Raw genomic sequence first — 17,479 nt, forward strand, 5'->3', positions numbered from 1 at the left:
ACATACAAAGATTTTCCAACTTTGTGAGTGGGTCCTAATTATTTCCTTTTTTGTGTAGTCCAACGACTGGCAGATGTCCTGCCACCTGTCATTCCCAGTGAGATGTCAGCTCATCTTAACACTATGTCCATCCTAAGATGCTAATGGATCAGATTAATCCTTTTAACAGTAGCTCCTACAAATTAGTTTTAGCTGTATATCAGTGCTTCCCAATTTTTTAGATTATTGTTGCACATATTAGTTTGCCATCCATGGAGTATTTTTATGTGAGTACCCTTTAAAAGTGCCTTATAGAGGATGATCTCCTACAAATTCGGCAGTTTACCAGGGGTATCTGGCAATAGACTACATGTACTGGCAAACATAAAACCCAAATGTAAGAACAGGTTAATCAGGTTTTTTTTCAGACTAGCAGGATTGAGTGATAGGGAATTTTTGTATTGATCAACACTCCCCTTCCCTATTCTGTAGGCATACAGAAATACATTCACTGGATCCAAACACGTGTTTATGGGCATTGAGTGTCTATTAAATGCCATTTTGTCCTACTTAACCACTTGCCGACCAGTCACGTTGACTGTACTGCGGCAAAGTGGTTAGTTATCGTCCAGCGACGTAGACCTACGTCACCGGACTCCTCCCCTTGTGGGCGGCATGCGCGCGCCGCCGGAGGCTCGCTCCCGCTGTATTCAGTCACAGCGGGAGTCGGGCCAGGGGAGGAGCGGCGGTGATCACCGCCGCTCTTCCCCGATCGTCTGGGAATCGAGTGTGGAGATCCGCCCGCTTGTGTAAGCAAAGCGGGCGGATCTCTAAGTGACAGACAGGGTCAGATTGCAGGGTTCAGCATAGCTGAACCTGCGATCTGTTCCTGTGTCACTCAGTCACCTCCCCCCACACACGTTAGTAAGCACCAGGCATACATTAACCCCTTGATCACCAATAGAAATTAACCCCTTCCCTGCCAGTGTCATTTTTACAGTAACAGTGCATATATATATATAGCACTGATTACTGTAGTAATGTCACTGGTACCCCCAAAAGTGTCAAAAATGTCAGTCAAGGGTCCGATCTGTCCGCCGCAATGTCGCAGTCCCGCAATAAAAATTGCAGATCGCCGCCATTACTCGTTAAAAAAAAAAAAAACACCAAAAATGACAAATCTTTCCCTTAGTTAGTAAACGCAATAACTTTTGCGCAAACCAATCCAAAAAAAATCTGATTTTTACATTTTTTGGGGGGAATTTCATATAAAAAAATGTGAAAAATATTTTTTCAAAATTGTCGCTCTTTTTTTGTTTATAGCGCAAAAAGTAAAAATCGCACAGGTGATCAAATACCACCAAAAGAAAGCTCTGTTTGTGGGGAAAAAAAGGACATAAATTAGTTTGGGTATGGCGTTGCATGACCTCGCAATTGTCAGTTAAAGTCGCACAGTGCCGAATCCCAAAAAGTGGCCTGGACATAAGACATCAAAATCCTCCGGTGGTAAAGTGGTTAAGCATTATTTACAAATGGCAAGTGTTACAGCTGAAGTTTAGCTATGGCAATTTTAACAAAGTCACATTCGTCTAGCTTAGACCAATGCAAATATGCATGTTCCATACCAGTGAGATCATAGTGGAAGCTGGAAATTATTGTAGTAGGCATCACTAGTACAGTGATTAATGCTGGCTTTCGGGGTCCCATGCCAAGCGACCGCTTTGTTAAATAGTGAGCACAAGAGGTCATTCGGCACAGGCATCATTCAGAGAACACTTTGCATACTCTTAATAAATGCAACACGTTCTCTGATTGGATGAGGTGAACAGGCAGGAGGAGTGACATTGCGATTTCCACCTCATCCAATCACAGAACACTTTGCGTTCACTGAGAAAATGCAGAGTGTTCCCTGAATGGCGAAGGCGTTAATCCAGTGGCCTGTGTGCACTAAATAGCAGGGCAGCTACTCAACACTGGACCAGTAAGCCAACGGTGGTCTCTGCAGCAGCTGTGCCTACTACAGTGGTTTTCAGCTTCCAGGGGCATCCCACAAGTATGACAAATACATACTTACATTGGTCCAAGCTAGATAAATGTAATTATGCAAAGGTAATCACACCTGGAACGCAGCTTTAAAAACAGGGACCAGCAGCTCCAACACTCTCTGTACAGTCTCTTTAAAGTTTCCAATCATATTGTGTGAAGGTCTAGATAAAGTGCACCTGTGTCTAGATTATGGACATATTTTTTTATATATTGTCAACAAGAAGAAAAAGTGTTTTAAAGCAAGCCATCACTTGTCTGAGAGTGGGAAAGAAAATGAAAGCAGGTCTCTGACTGTGGGCAGCTTCTTCACCTCTCCTTTCCTTCATATATACCAATACCGCTTTTGGGCCATTTTCACAGCGGCGCTGTCCATTATGATCAGCAGGGGATACATGAACAGATCCCCTGATTAACTGGATCAGAACAGGAAAGATGTTACTTTAGCCCATTCAGGTGTTTTTTCTGCTTTTACAAACCTGATCTTTCCAGACCCATGTTGGATCTATGGGCAGCCTAATGAAAATGGACTTTACATCTGATTAACTCTAAGCTTACACGGTGCGGAAAAAATCTGAAAAGGATGCAGATGGTTTCCATCTTTTTTTCCAAACCTAGATGAACTTGGAGGTGGTGTGTCCATTTATATCTGCCTGTCATAGACCTACATGGAGCTTCTGATCACGTCCACCTGAAAAACTGACACACAAACCTGACTGTACAGGGGGCTTAGGCCCCTTTCACACGGGCGATCTGATCCGATCCATCTGTCAGTTTTTCAGGTGGACCTGATCGAATGCTCCATGCATCCCTATGGGACAGCGGGTGTCAGCGGAGAAATCTCCGCTGACACCCAGGGCCATCTTACCGAATGGGCATGCTGGGCAGTTGCCCAGGGGCCCCACTTGCCTGGGGGGCCCCACCTGCCAAGCGACCCCGCCCCAGCCAAGCATTCCTGTGTGCATCCCGCCACCGAACTTAGCAGGTGGCAAGCGCCTGTCGGCCCTGCGCTGCTGTCAGGCCACTTGGGCCGTGGAGGGGGAGCCTACAACTGCAGGAATGCCTGTCCACCTCCATGGGAACAGACACACACAGGACAGTGGAGTCTGACTCCCACCCGTGTTTGTGTTCACTGAACGCAGCCATCCAACTTGGAAACTGTTAGCCTGGCACTGCTGTACCAATAAATATTGCCTTATCGATAGTTTTCATTTTTATTCTCGTGGGTGATTGTGTAGGCAGGGCCCCAGTGCACTGCATTGCCCGGGGGCATTTAATGCTTTTAAGATGGCACTGCTGACACCCACTGCTATTCGATCTGATCCTGTCCGTAAAATCCGGACCGATGGAAACCCTATTTTCCAGTCATCTGGAGGATCGGATCGGATGAGAATGGACAGGCAGTCCGTTCTTATCTGATCTCCCCATAGAGGACAGCGGGGATCTGACAGCTCCGTCTCTGCACACAGAGCGGAGACCGAGCTGTCATCCGCCTGCTCAGCGGGGATTGGCGGAACGATCCCCTGCTGAGAAGAACGGACTCCGTCGGGCGGAGTGCCGTGTGAAAGGGGCCTTAGTGTAAAAGCATCATTTCAATAAGGACTCATTCAGACTGGACATTTTGTTAACCCTCCTAGACTCCCTTCCTCCTGGCAACAGAGTTTTGGCAGAAAAAAAAAAGCTTAACGCTTGTAAACTTGTTTAGGCGCGTCAAGCACTTGGGTAATAATTCATTTCATTGCACAGAATATTAATTCATTATTAGGCGCTACAAGCGCTTAGGCAAGAACTCATTTCATTGCCCAGAATAATAATTTATTATTATTATGCGCTTTAAGCGCTTAGGCTCGTTAAGCGTTTTTTTCTGCCAAAACTCTGCTGCTCCTGGACTCACTGGCTGTGGGTTTTTTCCCTTTTCTGCCTCTAAAAGCCCCTAGGAGCAGCTGTAAAAGCGCCCAGTGTACATTAGGCCTAAGAAATGCATTGTGTAATACTATCGTACTGAAAAAGTGAGAAGGAAAGTAATACGATACAATAAGAGATAGTATCAGACATCAAGGATGCATGGTTACCAAAAAATCAGATACAATAAAATTCAGCATAAACACAATATGCACACTGTATAGAATAGTGTAATAATTAATTGACAAACAGTTTCCTGCTGAAAATAAACAAATGAATATCATTGCTTGTTACAACCTATGGACTTATCATTGTAGGCCTATGTCAAAGATTTATATTATAAGAAGCTACCATTATTTTTCATGGATATTGAAATGCGATAGATAGATTAGATAGATAGATAGATTTGATAGATAGATAGATAGATAGATAGATAGATAGATAGATAGATAGATAGATAGATAGATAGATAGATAGATAGATAGATAGATAGATAGATAGATAGATAGATAGATAGATAGATAGATAGATAGATAGATAGATAGATAGATAGATAGATAGATAGATAGATAGATAGATAGATAGATAATCACTCTGGCCTTTAATAAAGATATTCCCAGTGAGATGACTGCTGATCCCAGCCAAGCTGAGTCAGTGGGATCTAGTGGGATGAGGCGATGATCCTGAACAGAAAGAGGAATTGTCCTCTTTAGGGGGATGCAATAAAGAGGAGGAGAGGTAGGAGAAGAGCAAAGGGATGGATATCATAATACAAGATGTGATCATCAGTATATACTCACGGCAGAAGGGGATCAAGAGTGTGCAACCAAGATGCAGGGCTCCAGGTATCCCAGTAACAGTAATGACAGAGGGATGACAGGAGAGATCCAGCTTGTTCTATGTGCTGCCTGGAGATCTGCTGCCTGTCTCTAATCCTCCTCCTCCTCTGTGTCTGGGCGGGGGGATGGGTGTGCAAGAGGAGGAGACACACAATGACAGCTTCTCTCTGCTGGGGGGCTTGCAGGGAACCACACTGATGTGTGATAGCATCACTTCCAGTACCATGCGTGTAATGCTATACAACAGCTGATGGGTTTTTTTTTGTTATGGCTTTATGCGATTTGACGGTTTAAGTGCATCAGTGCAAGTGTGATCTTGTAAAGAAAGAGATTTACTTTCATTGCCTGCATTGGCTTAGATCACAGATTACTTGTATTCATTGCTTTGTATTGATTTAGTCTTTCTTCTCTCTATGTGCTTTGTGCAGCTCTTCTTTATATGCTGCATGCCAATATTTTTTGGTTACCAGTATGGCAAATGCTTTATTATTATTATTATTATTATTATTATTATTATTATTATTATTATTAAAATACATAAAAAGTGGACCAAAATAGACATTTAAAGGAACCTTCTGCTTTCCTGCCAGCCCTCCCACCCAAATACAAGGAGCTGCTAAAAATACAGAAAAATTAAAATGTTACAAAAAAATAATAAAAAAATAGAAATCTCGGTCCCAGCTTTCAATCCTTCCGAGACGCACAGGTGACCATAATGTGCTTTATCACTACCTTTTGCAGCTAAATTGTTTTCGGAAATGGAGGGCTAGCTTTATAGAAAGTCTGCTTTTAGATTATGTTCGCTCTGGCATTAAAAGCAGGCGTTTAAGGGATGGTAAAACACCCCTCAAATATCTATGCAAATAATATAATGAACAGCACACAGCTCTGTTCACATTATCAAAACATGAAGCGTTAAGGTTTGTACACCCTATAAAAAAAATCGGGCGAACATTTTCGTCCAAAGAATTTTCGTACGATTTTGGTATAGTGTGTATAGAACTTTCTATAGATGATTGAGAATTTCCATACCATTTTGGTATAGTGTGTACAGAACTTTCTACAGATGATTGAGAATTTCCATACGATTTTGGTATAGTGTGTACAGAACTTTCTACAGATGATTGAGAATTTCCATACGATTTTGGTATAGTGTGTACAGAACTTTCTACAGATGATTGAGAATTTCCATACCATTTTGGTATAGTGTGTAAAGAACTTTCTACAGATGATTGAGAATTTCCATACCATTTTGGTATAGTGTGTACAGAACTTTCTACAGATGATTGAGAATTTCCATACGATTTTGGTATAGTGTGTACAGAACTTTCTACAGATGATTGAGAATTTTCATACCATTTTGGTATAGTGTGTACAGAACTTTCTACAGATGATTGAGAATTTTCATACCATTTTGGTATAGTGTGTACAGAACTTTCTACAGATGATTGAGAATTTTCATACGATTTTGGTATAGTGTGTAAAGAACTTTCTACAGATGATTGAGAATTTCCATACCATTTTGGTATAGTGTGTACAGAACTTTCTACAGATGATTGAGAATTTTCATACCATTTTGGTATAGTGTGTACAGAACTTTCTACAGATGATTGAGAATTTTCATACGATTTTGGTATAGTGTGTAAAGAACTTTCTATAGATGATTGAGAATTTCCATACCATTTTGGTATAGTGTGTACAGAACTTTCTACAGATGATTGAGAATTTTCATACGATTTTGGTATAGTGTATACAGAACTTTCTACAGACGATTGAGAATATCTGTACAATTTTGGTATAGTGTGTACAGAACTTTCTACAGACGATTCAGAATTTGCACATTTTGGTATAGTGTATACAGAACTTTCTACAGACGATTGCGAATTTCTGTACAATTTTCATATAGTGTGTACAGAACTTTCTATAGACGATTCAGAATTTTCGTATGAAAGTTCTCGAAGGGACAAACTCCAAAATGTTTCTTGTATGGGAAAAAAATGAATGAATTTCGTTTAATGTGTACCGTTTTCGTACAATTTTTGTACAAGAAAAATCAGAAAAGAAAGGCCGCGCATGATCAGAAACAATAAAAAATAAAAAAAAAAGCTTTGTCGTACGAGAATTTCCATACGAATTTTTGTTCATCGGTTCCGATTTGCTGTGAAACAATGAGGAAAATCAGACGATCATTCGCCCGATTTTCTTAGTGTGTACCCCACTTTAGCGTCACATCGCTTCCAAAATGAAGCTTCATGTCGAGTAAGGAGGTCTTTTGAAGCCTTTCAACGCCTCCCATTCAAGTCTATGGTAACGCTTTGCACACGCTCTGGCAGGCGTTTGCAGTGCAGTTGCAGGGCATTAAAATTAGTTAATTTCCTCTAAAGTCCCATTTCAAAAAATAGGCGTTTGACAGACTTGTATAAAGTACTCGAAATTTCTACTTGAGTAAAAGTACAAGTGCTCGATCAAAAAATTACTTGAGTAGAAGTGGAAGTGCTCGCAGAAAAGGTTACTTAAGTAGAAGTACTAAAGTATTCAACATTTTTTTTACTTAAGTATTGCAAGTCGTTTTTTCAAAAAATTTGCTACTTAAGTACTAAAAGTAAAAAGTACCAGTAGTTTTGAAAAAAAATTTCTACTCAAGTACTGAAAGTAGAAGTACAAGTACTGTGTTATGTAGTTATTTAAGAAATAAGTCAAAAGTATGAACATCATATTGTTTTTATTATTTCAAATGATTTATTCAAATGATTAACCTGTGTTTGTTAGTAGTTTCTTGATGCACTTTAAGCGCTGTAGCACCATTTATTTGTTTGTTTCATATTTTCTTTTTATTGGAAAGATTTGGTATAGCAGCTTTTATTATACACAGCCTTTATTTTCGTATGCGCTGATTTACAAATGACATTATACACATTTTTTTGAGCTTTATGCAACCTGCCATCTACTGTTCTGGCAGTGGTAATTTTTTTAAAAGTAACGAGTAACTATGCAGCACAAAAAAAAAATACTTGAGTAGAAGTATCGAAATCATCGAAAAAATGTAGTGAAGTAAAAGTAGAAGTAGGAGAAAAAAATTCTACTCTAGGAAAGTACAGATACCGCATTTCGGTACTTAAGTACAGTACTTAAGTAGTTCTACTTCGTTACTATACATCTCTGGCGTTTGATGAGCATTAAGGTGCGTTAAAACCGCCCTCAAACACCTCAAAACTGCGCATAGGACATTTGGGGAGGGTTTTTAACTCTTTGTTAATGCTTGTAAAATGCCAGTCTAACGCCCATACTAAAGATCACTAATGCCAGTCTAATGTCCATACTAAAGCTCATTATTGCAAGTCTAATGCCCATACTAACGCTATAGGAGCATTTGTTATGCATCAGAGATTTAGTGAAGTTCGAACAAGCCCTTAGACAGAAGCTCTTATAGCGCACGCTGTAATAACAGATAATAACAGAAAGGAAACAGTGGTGTAAATGAAGGGGATCAGCGACATCAGAACCATCATTGTTTGGTCAAGGCAGGGGAACTGACTATTACAAGGTAAAAGCATCATGAATTGACAGCCTTGGAAAACACCCAACAACATTTGAGACCATGCAGAAGCCAAAACTTTTTTTATTCTTGCAGACTCATACTTCTCTGGTTACTGCACAAAAGCTGTTAATGTGTACACTGGGCAAACCTTGGAGCCCATACTTTAATGCATTTAGATACCTTAGTAATCTAGACACACATTACATTTTTAAACACTCAGCCATCAAGTAAGATGGTCCCATAGAAGGTGAGTCCAGAGAAAAGATTACCTTTTCTCAGATTGCTATGAGGGACACAGTGTGGCACAAAGTATGCAGACACAGGGCACACCATCTGCCACCCAAACACTACACATAACAGGAGAAAAATATGCAAAAAAATGGTTTGTAAATACACAATTTTTCAGCAAAACTTTTCCCACACGTTCAGGGTCATATACTGGGCACTTACACTAGAGTCCTTTCCATTGTCCTCCCACTGACTACCTATAGGATAACAGCAACCTGGACAATTTGTTTGTTAAATTGTTTTTAAACAAACCCCTTTTTAAGATTTGTATGATGTTTTGAATAAAGTTTTGTGATAGATTTTCTTATAATCAGTCAGGTCATTTCACAATCAGTCAAGTGGTCGTTTAGTGCCGGGTCACACTTGTGTGATGTGGGAAGGCTGCGAATTCGCAGCCTGTTCCCGCATCGCAAACGCACATCTGGCAGTTCACACTGCCATATGCGATACGCTGGGGGTGTCAATGAAGTGTTAACGACACCCCCAGTTTGATCGCATATCGCAGTGCGATCTGACAGTTCGCACAGGATCGGATCACACCTGATGCGGCTGAAAAAAATGCCTCATGTGCGACTTTTGTGTGGGTGCAGTGCGAATTTAGCCATACAAAGTGTATAGCTGAATTCGCATTGCACATCCGATCGCATGTAATGAAGGAGCAGTGCGCTCCGATATTACATGCGATTGCCGCACACGCGGAAGTGTGAACCGGCACTTAATCCTAGAGGGTACATGAAAAGTCCCAAACTGTGTTGTATTGTTTTATTTGCTTCCTCCCTCAGATCACCTACACTGAGGCATTCTTTCTCCCTCAGATCACCTACACTGAGGCATTCTCCCTCTCTCAGAGCACCTACACTGAGGCATTCTCTCTCCCTCAGATCACCTACACTGAGGCATTCTTCCTCCCTCAGATCACCTACACTGAGGCATTCTTCCTCCCTCAGATCACCTACACTGAGGTATTCTTCCTCCCTCAGATCACCTACACTGAGGCATTCTTCCTCCCTCAGATCACCTACACCGAGGCATTCTTCCTCCCTCAGATCACCTACACCGAGGTATTCTTCCTCCCTCAGATCACCTACACCGAGGTATTCTTCCTCCCTCAGATCACCTACACTGAGGCATTCTTCCTCCCTCAGATCACCTACACCGAGGTATTCTTCCTCCCTCAGATCACCTACACTGAGGCATTCTTCCTCCCTCAGATCACCTACACCGAGGTATTCTTCCTCCCTCAGATCACCTACACTGAGGCATTCTTTCTCCCTCAGATCACCTACACTGAGGCATTCTTCCTCCCTCAGATCACCTACACCGAGGTATTCTTCCTCCCTCAGATCACCTACATTGAGGCATTCTTCCTCCCTCAGATCACCTACACTGAGGCATTCTTCCTCCCTCAGATCACCTACACCAGTGGTCCTCAACTCCGGTCCTCAGGGCCCACTAACAGGCCAGATTTTAAGTATTACCTTGGGGAGATGCAGACTAGAGTACTGCAATCACTGAGCAGCAAATTATATCACCTGTGATGTATTTCAGTTATCTTGCAACTCTGGCCTGTTAGTGGGCCCTGAGGACCAGGGTTGAGGACCACTGACCTACACTGAGGCATTCTTCCTCCCCCTTACATCCTACACTGAGGCATGCTTTCTCTCTCTGACCACCTACACTGGGGCATTCTTCCTCTCTCTGACCACCTACAGTGAGGCATTCTTCCTCTCGCTGACCATCAACACTGAGGCATTCTTCCTCTCGCTGACCATCTACACTGATGCATTCTTCCTCTCCCTGACCCTCTACACTGAGGCATTCTTCCTCTCGCTGACCATCTACACTGAGGCATTCTTCCTCTCGCTGACCATCTACACTGAGGTATTCTTCCTCTCGCTGACCATCTACACTGAGGTATTCTTCCTCTCGCTGACCATCTACACTGAGGCATTCTCCCCCCTCTGATCGCCTATATAGAGGCATTCGTCCTCCCTCTGACCGCCTACACAGAGGCATTCGTCCTCCCTCTGACCGCCTACACAGAGGCATTCTTCCTCCTTCTGACCTCCTACACAGAGGCATTCTTCCTCCTTCTGACCGCCTACACTGAGGCATTCTTCCTCCCTCTGACCACCTACACAAAGGCATTCTTTCCTCTCTGACCACCTACACTGAGGCACTCTTCCCCTCTCTGACCACCTACACAGAGGCATTCTTCCTCCCTCTGACCGCATACACAGAGGCATTCTTCCTCCCTCTGACCACCTACACAGAGGCATTCTTTCCTCTTTGACCACCTACACAGAGGCACTCTTTCCCCCTCTGACCACCTACTGTACACAAAGGCATTCTTCCTCCTTCTTACCGCTTACACAGAGGCATTCTTCCCCTTTCTGATGGCCTACACAGAGGCATTCGTCCTCCCTCTGATCACTTACACTGAGGCACCCTTCCCCCTCTGACCACTTACACAGAGGCACCCTTCCCCCTCTGACCACTTACACAGAGGCATTCTTTCCTCTCTGACTGCCTACACTGAGACACTCTTCCCCCCTCTGACCACCTACACAGAGGCATTCTTCCTCCCTCTGTCCGCCTACACAGAGGCATTCCTCCTCTTTCTGATAGCCTACACAGAGGCATTCTTCCTCCCTCTGATCACCTACACTGAGGCACCCTTCCCCCCTCTGACCACTTACACAGAGGCACTCTTCCCCCCTCAAACCACCTACACAGAGGCATACTTCCTTCTATTGACCACCTACACTGAGACACTCTTTCCCCCCCCCCGACCACCTACACAGAGGCATTCTTCCTCCCTCCGACCCCCTACACTAAGGCATTCTTCCTCCCTCTGACCGCCTACACAGAGGCATTATTCTCCTCTCTGACCGCCTACACTAAGGCGCTCCTCCCCCTTCTGACCACCTACACAGAGGCATTCTTCCTCCCTCTGACCACCTACACAGAGGCATTCTTCCTTCCATTGACCACCTACACTGAAGCATTCTTCCTCCCTCTGACCATCTACACAAAGGCATTCTTCCTCCCTCTGACCGCCTACATAGAGGCACTCTTTCCCCCCCCTCGACCACCTACACAGAGGCATTCTTCCTCCCTCCGACCACCTACACTAAGACATTCTTCCTCCCTCTGACCGCCTACACAGAGGCATTCTTCTCCTCTCTGACCGCCTACACTAAGGCGCTCCTCCCCCTTCTGACCACCTACACAGAGGCATTCTTCCTCCCTCCGACCACCTACACTAAGGCATTCTTCCTCCCTCTGACCACCTACACAGAGGCATTTTTCCTTCTGCTGACCATCTACATAAAGGCATTCCTCCTCCAACTGACCAAACTACACTGAGGCCTTCCTCCTTCTGCTGACCACCTTCAAAGAGGTGTTGTTTCTACCGCTGACCGTCTACTTAAAGACATTCTTCCTCTCACAGACTACCTACACTGAGGCATTCTTCCTCCTTCTGACCATTCACAAAGAGACATTTTCCCTCCTTCTGACTACCAACACTGAGGCGTTCTTCTTTCTTCTGACCACTTACACTGAGGCATTCTTCCTTCCTCTGACCTCCTACTCTGGGGCATTCCTCTTCCAACTGACCATCTACATAGAGGCGTCTTTCTTCAACTGGCTACCTACCCTAAAGGCTTTCTTTCTCCCTCTGATCACCTATACTGAGTCATTCCTCCTCCTGCTTCCTCCTTCTTCAAGGCTTCCAATCCTAAGTTCTTTATGACCTTTAGCCAGTCATTGATACATTGATCTAGGTCAGCCTTTTTCAACCAGTGTGCCCAGGCACCCTGGGGTGCCTTGAGGCTTTATCAGGAGTGTCTTGGCAAAATACCTAAAGATTGCCCAAAAATTGTACACAAGCTGGCGTGTGGATGAAGGCTGCCTTTTTAGTTACAGAAAGTCACAGGATTTCATTGTGCACCTTTACAATCTTCTAGATGTCGGCATCCTAACAACCAATGGCATCATCAGTTGATAAGGAGAATGTCAGTTGCCTGCATAGCATCCTTGTTTGACTGTCCCACACCCCTCACCCTCTGCGTTGGTATGACATTAGATTGAGTTACATAGTTACATAGTTACATAGTAGTTGAGGTTGAATAAAGACAATAGTCCATCCAGTTCAACCTGTGTAGGTGTGTGTGGCTGTAATCATCTCACATAGCCCTGAATGTCCTGATCCTTGAGATGTAAGTCTAAGAGTCTTTTGAAAGCCACCATACTTCCCGCAGTGACCACTTCTTGTGGTAGAGAATTCCACACTCTTGTAGCCCTAACAGTAAAGAACCCCCCACGTTGCCTGAGGTTAAAACGCTTCTCCTCTAATCGCATTGTATGCCCTTTTGTCCTCATGGAATTCCTTAGACTGAACAGCTTTTTTTCTAAGCTGGGGTCCCCATTGAGATATTTATAAATTGCTATCATGTCCCCCCTCAGGCGTCTCTTCTCCAGGGAGAATAAATCGAGCGATTGCAGACGCTCTTCGTAATTAAGGTCCTCCAATCCCCTAATCAGTTTAGTTGCCCTTCTCTTGACTCTCTCCAGCTCCAACACATCCTTCCTGAGGACTGGCGACCAGAACTGGACAGAATACTCCAGATGCGGTCGGACCAGAGTTTTATAAAGTGGAAGGATTATAGTCTTATCCCTGGAATACATCCCTTTCTTTATGCATGCTAATATTCTGCTGGCTTTGGCAGCTACCGCTTGGCATTGCATGCTATTTCCTAATCTATCATCCACCAAGACTCCCAGATCTTTCTCCATTTTTGATTCCCCCAAGTGTTCCCCCCCTAACGTGTATTGTGCTTTTATGTTTTTAGTCCCCAAGTGCAAAACCTTACACTTCTCCACATTAAACCTCATTTGCCATGTCGTTGCCAACTCCGTTATTTTGTCTAGGTCATTCTGTAGGATATCGGCTTCATGCTGTGCAGTTATTGCCCTGGCCAATTTAGTGTCATCTGCAAAAACTAATAACGAACTACTGATCCCGTCCTCAATGCTGTTTATGAATAAATTGAACAAGGTTGGTCCCAGGACTGAGCCTTGGGGGACCCCGCTTACAACCTCAGACCAGTCTAAGTATGTGCTATTTATTACTACCCTTTGGACACGCCCTTTTAGCCAGTTCCGTATCCAAGAGCAAACCCTGCTGTCGATACCTGCAGACCTTATTTTATAAATTAAGCGCTTGTGGGGAACTGTATCAAACGCCTTAGCGAAATCCAAGTACACCACATCCACTAGTCTGCCCCTATCTAGCTCACAGCTCACCTCCTCGTAGAATGTTAGGAGATTGGTTTGACAAGAACGCCCATTTGTAAACCCGTGCTGATTACTGCTGATGATTTTGTTGTCTTTAGCAAACTCTACGATATAGTCCCTTATCATCCCCTCCAGAAGTTTACATACTATTGATGTCAAACTGACAGGCCTATAATTTCCCGGGATATTCCTCTGACCCTTTTTGAATATCGGAATCACGTTAGCCTTCCTCCAATCCCCTGGTACATCTCCTGTCCTAATACTGTCAGCAAAGATCAGGAACAGTGGTCTAGATATAACCTTACTGAGTTCCTTGAGTACTCTCGGATGTACGCCATCCGGGCCTGGTGATTTGTTTGTGTTAAGTTTATCCAGCCTTTCCCTGATTTCACCCTCTGTTAGCCATAGTGGCAAGTCCTGTGTATTACTACTAACCATACAGTTGTGGTCAGTGTACCCCTCCTTTTCATGTGTAAAGAATGACGAAAAAAAAGCATTCAGCACCGTTGCTTTTTCAGTGTCCTCTGTAACCATCCTCCCATCATCGTTAATTATGTGCGCAATATGCTCAGCCCTAGCTTTTTTGCTGTTGATATATTTAAAGAATTTCTTTGGGTTTTTTTTACTATCCTCCGCTATTTGTCTCTCAAAGTTGATTTTAGCCATCTTGATTTCGTGTTTACTTTTCTTATTTTCCTCCTTGTATTGCTCGAAAGCTGATACTGTGCCCTCTGATTTATACTTCTTGAAGGCCAATTTTTTTCCCCTAATAAGTTTTTTAACGCTATGGTTTAGCCAGCCAGGTTTGGCTTTGTCTCTTCTAAATTTATTTCCCATAGGAATGCACTGCAAGATGCATTTGCTTAATATGTTCCTAAAGCATTCCCATTTTTCCTCTGTGGTCAGTGATCCCAGGGTTTGGTCCCAGTTTACCCTTTCCATCAATGAGTACAATTTTGGAAAGTTTGCCCTTCTGAAGTTTAGGGTTCTTACGTTCCCCACTTGCCTTGTTATATTGTTATTTACACTAAATGTGATCATCCTGTGATCGCTAGAGCCCAGGTAGTCCTGGACTCCTACCTCCGAGATTAGGTCAGGTTCATTAGTGATCAATAGATCCAGGACTGCGTTTTCCCTAGTAGGAGAATCCACCAACTGTGACATGTAATTATCTTGTAAGGTTTCCGTGAATAGACGGGCCTTCTGTGAGTGTGTAGTCCCCTCTTCCCAGTCAATGTCGGGATAATTGAAGTCCCCCAATATGATGACTGATCCCAGTTTTGCCACTTTACCCAGTAGTGCTAAAAATTCCAGCTCTACCTCCTCCCCTTGTTTAGGTGGCCTATAGCAAACCCCCACAATTACTTTTCCCTTATCTCCTTCTCTATGTAGTTCTACCCACACAGATTCTAAATCCATGCTCATCCCTTCCGTGATGTCACTCCTCTCTATCACCTTTACATTGTTCTTGACATAGAGACATACCCCTCCCCCTCTTTTTCCTACCCTGTCCTTCCGGTATACCGAATACCCTTGGATATTGGCCAGCCAGTCATGTGAGGGGTCGAACCAAGTTTCCGTTATTCCCACAAGGTCTATGTCATCCTCATGTGCTAGCATTTCCAATTCATCCATTTTATTAGCTAGGCTCCTTGCATTAGCATATACCCCTCTTAGTTTTACGGAAGTTAAACGTGATTGGTGGTTATGTTTATTCCTGTTTGGTCTGAGGTTTTCCTGCACAGACCTGCCAATTGATGTTGTGGACCTACTGTCGCTGCTGACCCTACAACTGCCTTCAGTCCTTTGCTCCCTCCCTCCTGACTCTACTTCTGAGCCCTCCCCCCCCCCTCTCCTAGTTTAAAAGCCCCTCCAACTTGGTGGCCATCTTTCTCCCCAAAAGAGCTGTACCATCCCCATTAAGGTGCAGCCCATCCTTGCTAAAGAGCCGGTAGCCGACTGAGAAGTCAGCCCAGTTCTCCGGGAACCCAAACCCCTCCTTCCTACACCAATTCCTCAGCCACTTGTTAAGTTCCCTAAAGATAGTGAAAAACATTGGAATACTAGTCAGTAGCTTTGGAAAATTAAATCAACTCACTAACGTTGGGTGTCTACTTGGACTTGTGTATATTTTAGAATGGGGTGTCTCGAGACTGTCCATAATTTGTAAAGGGTGCCTTAACTGAAAAAAGGTTGAGAAACACTGATCTAGGTAATAGTTGATGGTTGGCGCATACAGATCACATTAAAGATTCTTCTCCATGATTCTCTCCTCCGTGGTGTTGAATATGGCTGGAGAATATGTTTTTGGCATTCTACAATGGGCAGTTATTTTTGAGGGCGGTGATTTTGCTGGCCACAATTAGGAATACTGCGGTCATCATCTGATAGCAGTTGCTCTATCCAAATGTTCACAGCCAAACACAAGGACTCAAAAGATGTGGCTTCAGGAGGGTCCAGATCTTCCAATCCACTCAGCACAGAGTTTTCTTTTTGAAACCCTTTTCCCCCTTATTTTCATCTGTGGATTTTGCTTATAACACACCATAAGTCCTAAGATGACAGTGACGGTCTTTTTTTTCAATCAGACTAACTATATAAATTAAAAAAAATACCAGCCAGCAAGGAAAGTGTCTTTTTATGCAGTTTAAAAGGCACAATTGAAAATACATAAATTCTTTAAATACCATGCCTGGAGAATACCCTAAACAGGCAAGTATTGTTTGCCATTATCATATCTATTAATGCACATAGATCATGCCACTGTATGTATTTTAAGCACTTGCTGACCGCTCTTTAGCCGAATGATGGCTACAGCATACCCGGCTAGCTCTGGGAGGTCGTCATGTGACAGCAACCCGTGCTTCTTGTGCCTCCCCCCCATGGCACCCATCCAGATCTCTCCGTCCAGATGTGCCTCACAGTGCTCATCCGTGCCATCACAGGTCACATCAGTGCCATCACAGTGCTCAGTGCCACATCTATGCCATTACAGTTTCATCACAGTGCTTATTAAAACAATCACAGTGCCACATCAGTGCCATCAGAGTGCTCATCGGTGCCACATCAGTATCATCACAGTGCCCTTCAGTGCCATCACAGTGCTCATCAGTGCCAAATCAGTGCCATCACAGTGCTCATTAGTGCCATTATGGTGCTCACCAGTGCCATCACAGTGCTCATCAGTCCCCCTACAGTACCATCAGTGCCTGACAAAAGTGCAATAGTTGGTCAAGAAATTACATAGAAATATAGAAATATCTTATAAATGGACACATTTGTGTAAAGAAAAATAGTGTTTTAATTTTTTTTCCACATTTTCCAAAAACTTGTGCTAAAAATTGACATGTTCAAAAGACTCATTATGCCTCATTTTGTGGGCGTTTCCATTGTCCTAGTGATCTAGGAGTGTAATAGGTAGTCAAGAAATTAGATGTGTAATTTATGTCCCTACAACACCTTACGGTGCTCCCTGCATGTTGGGCCTCTGTATGTGGCTAGGCTATGAAAAAGTCTCACACGTGGTATGGCCATACTCAGGAGTAGCAGAATGTGTTTTGGGGTGTAGTTGCAAGTATGCATATGCTAT

General features: G+C 43.4%; 1 protein-coding gene across 2 annotated transcripts in view; it reads right to left on the reverse strand.

Moving 5' to 3' along the window:
• The window catches only part of CLGN (calmegin), a 105,863-nt gene extending 100,976 nt beyond the window's left edge, over positions 1–4,887 (reverse strand). For both annotated transcript variants that reach the window (XM_082243528.1, XM_082243529.1), the window contains exon 1: positions 4,725–4,887. The gene's annotated coding sequence lies outside the window, so the exon portion shown is untranslated. The remainder of the gene's footprint in view (positions 1–4,724) is intronic.
• Between the last annotated feature and the right edge of the window lie 12,592 nt (positions 4,888–17,479).

Source organism: Pelophylax lessonae, assembly GCF_965119305.1.
Source record: "Pelophylax lessonae genome assembly, chromosome: 1".
Taxonomy (NCBI): domain Eukaryota; kingdom Metazoa; phylum Chordata; class Amphibia; order Anura; family Ranidae; genus Pelophylax; species Pelophylax lessonae.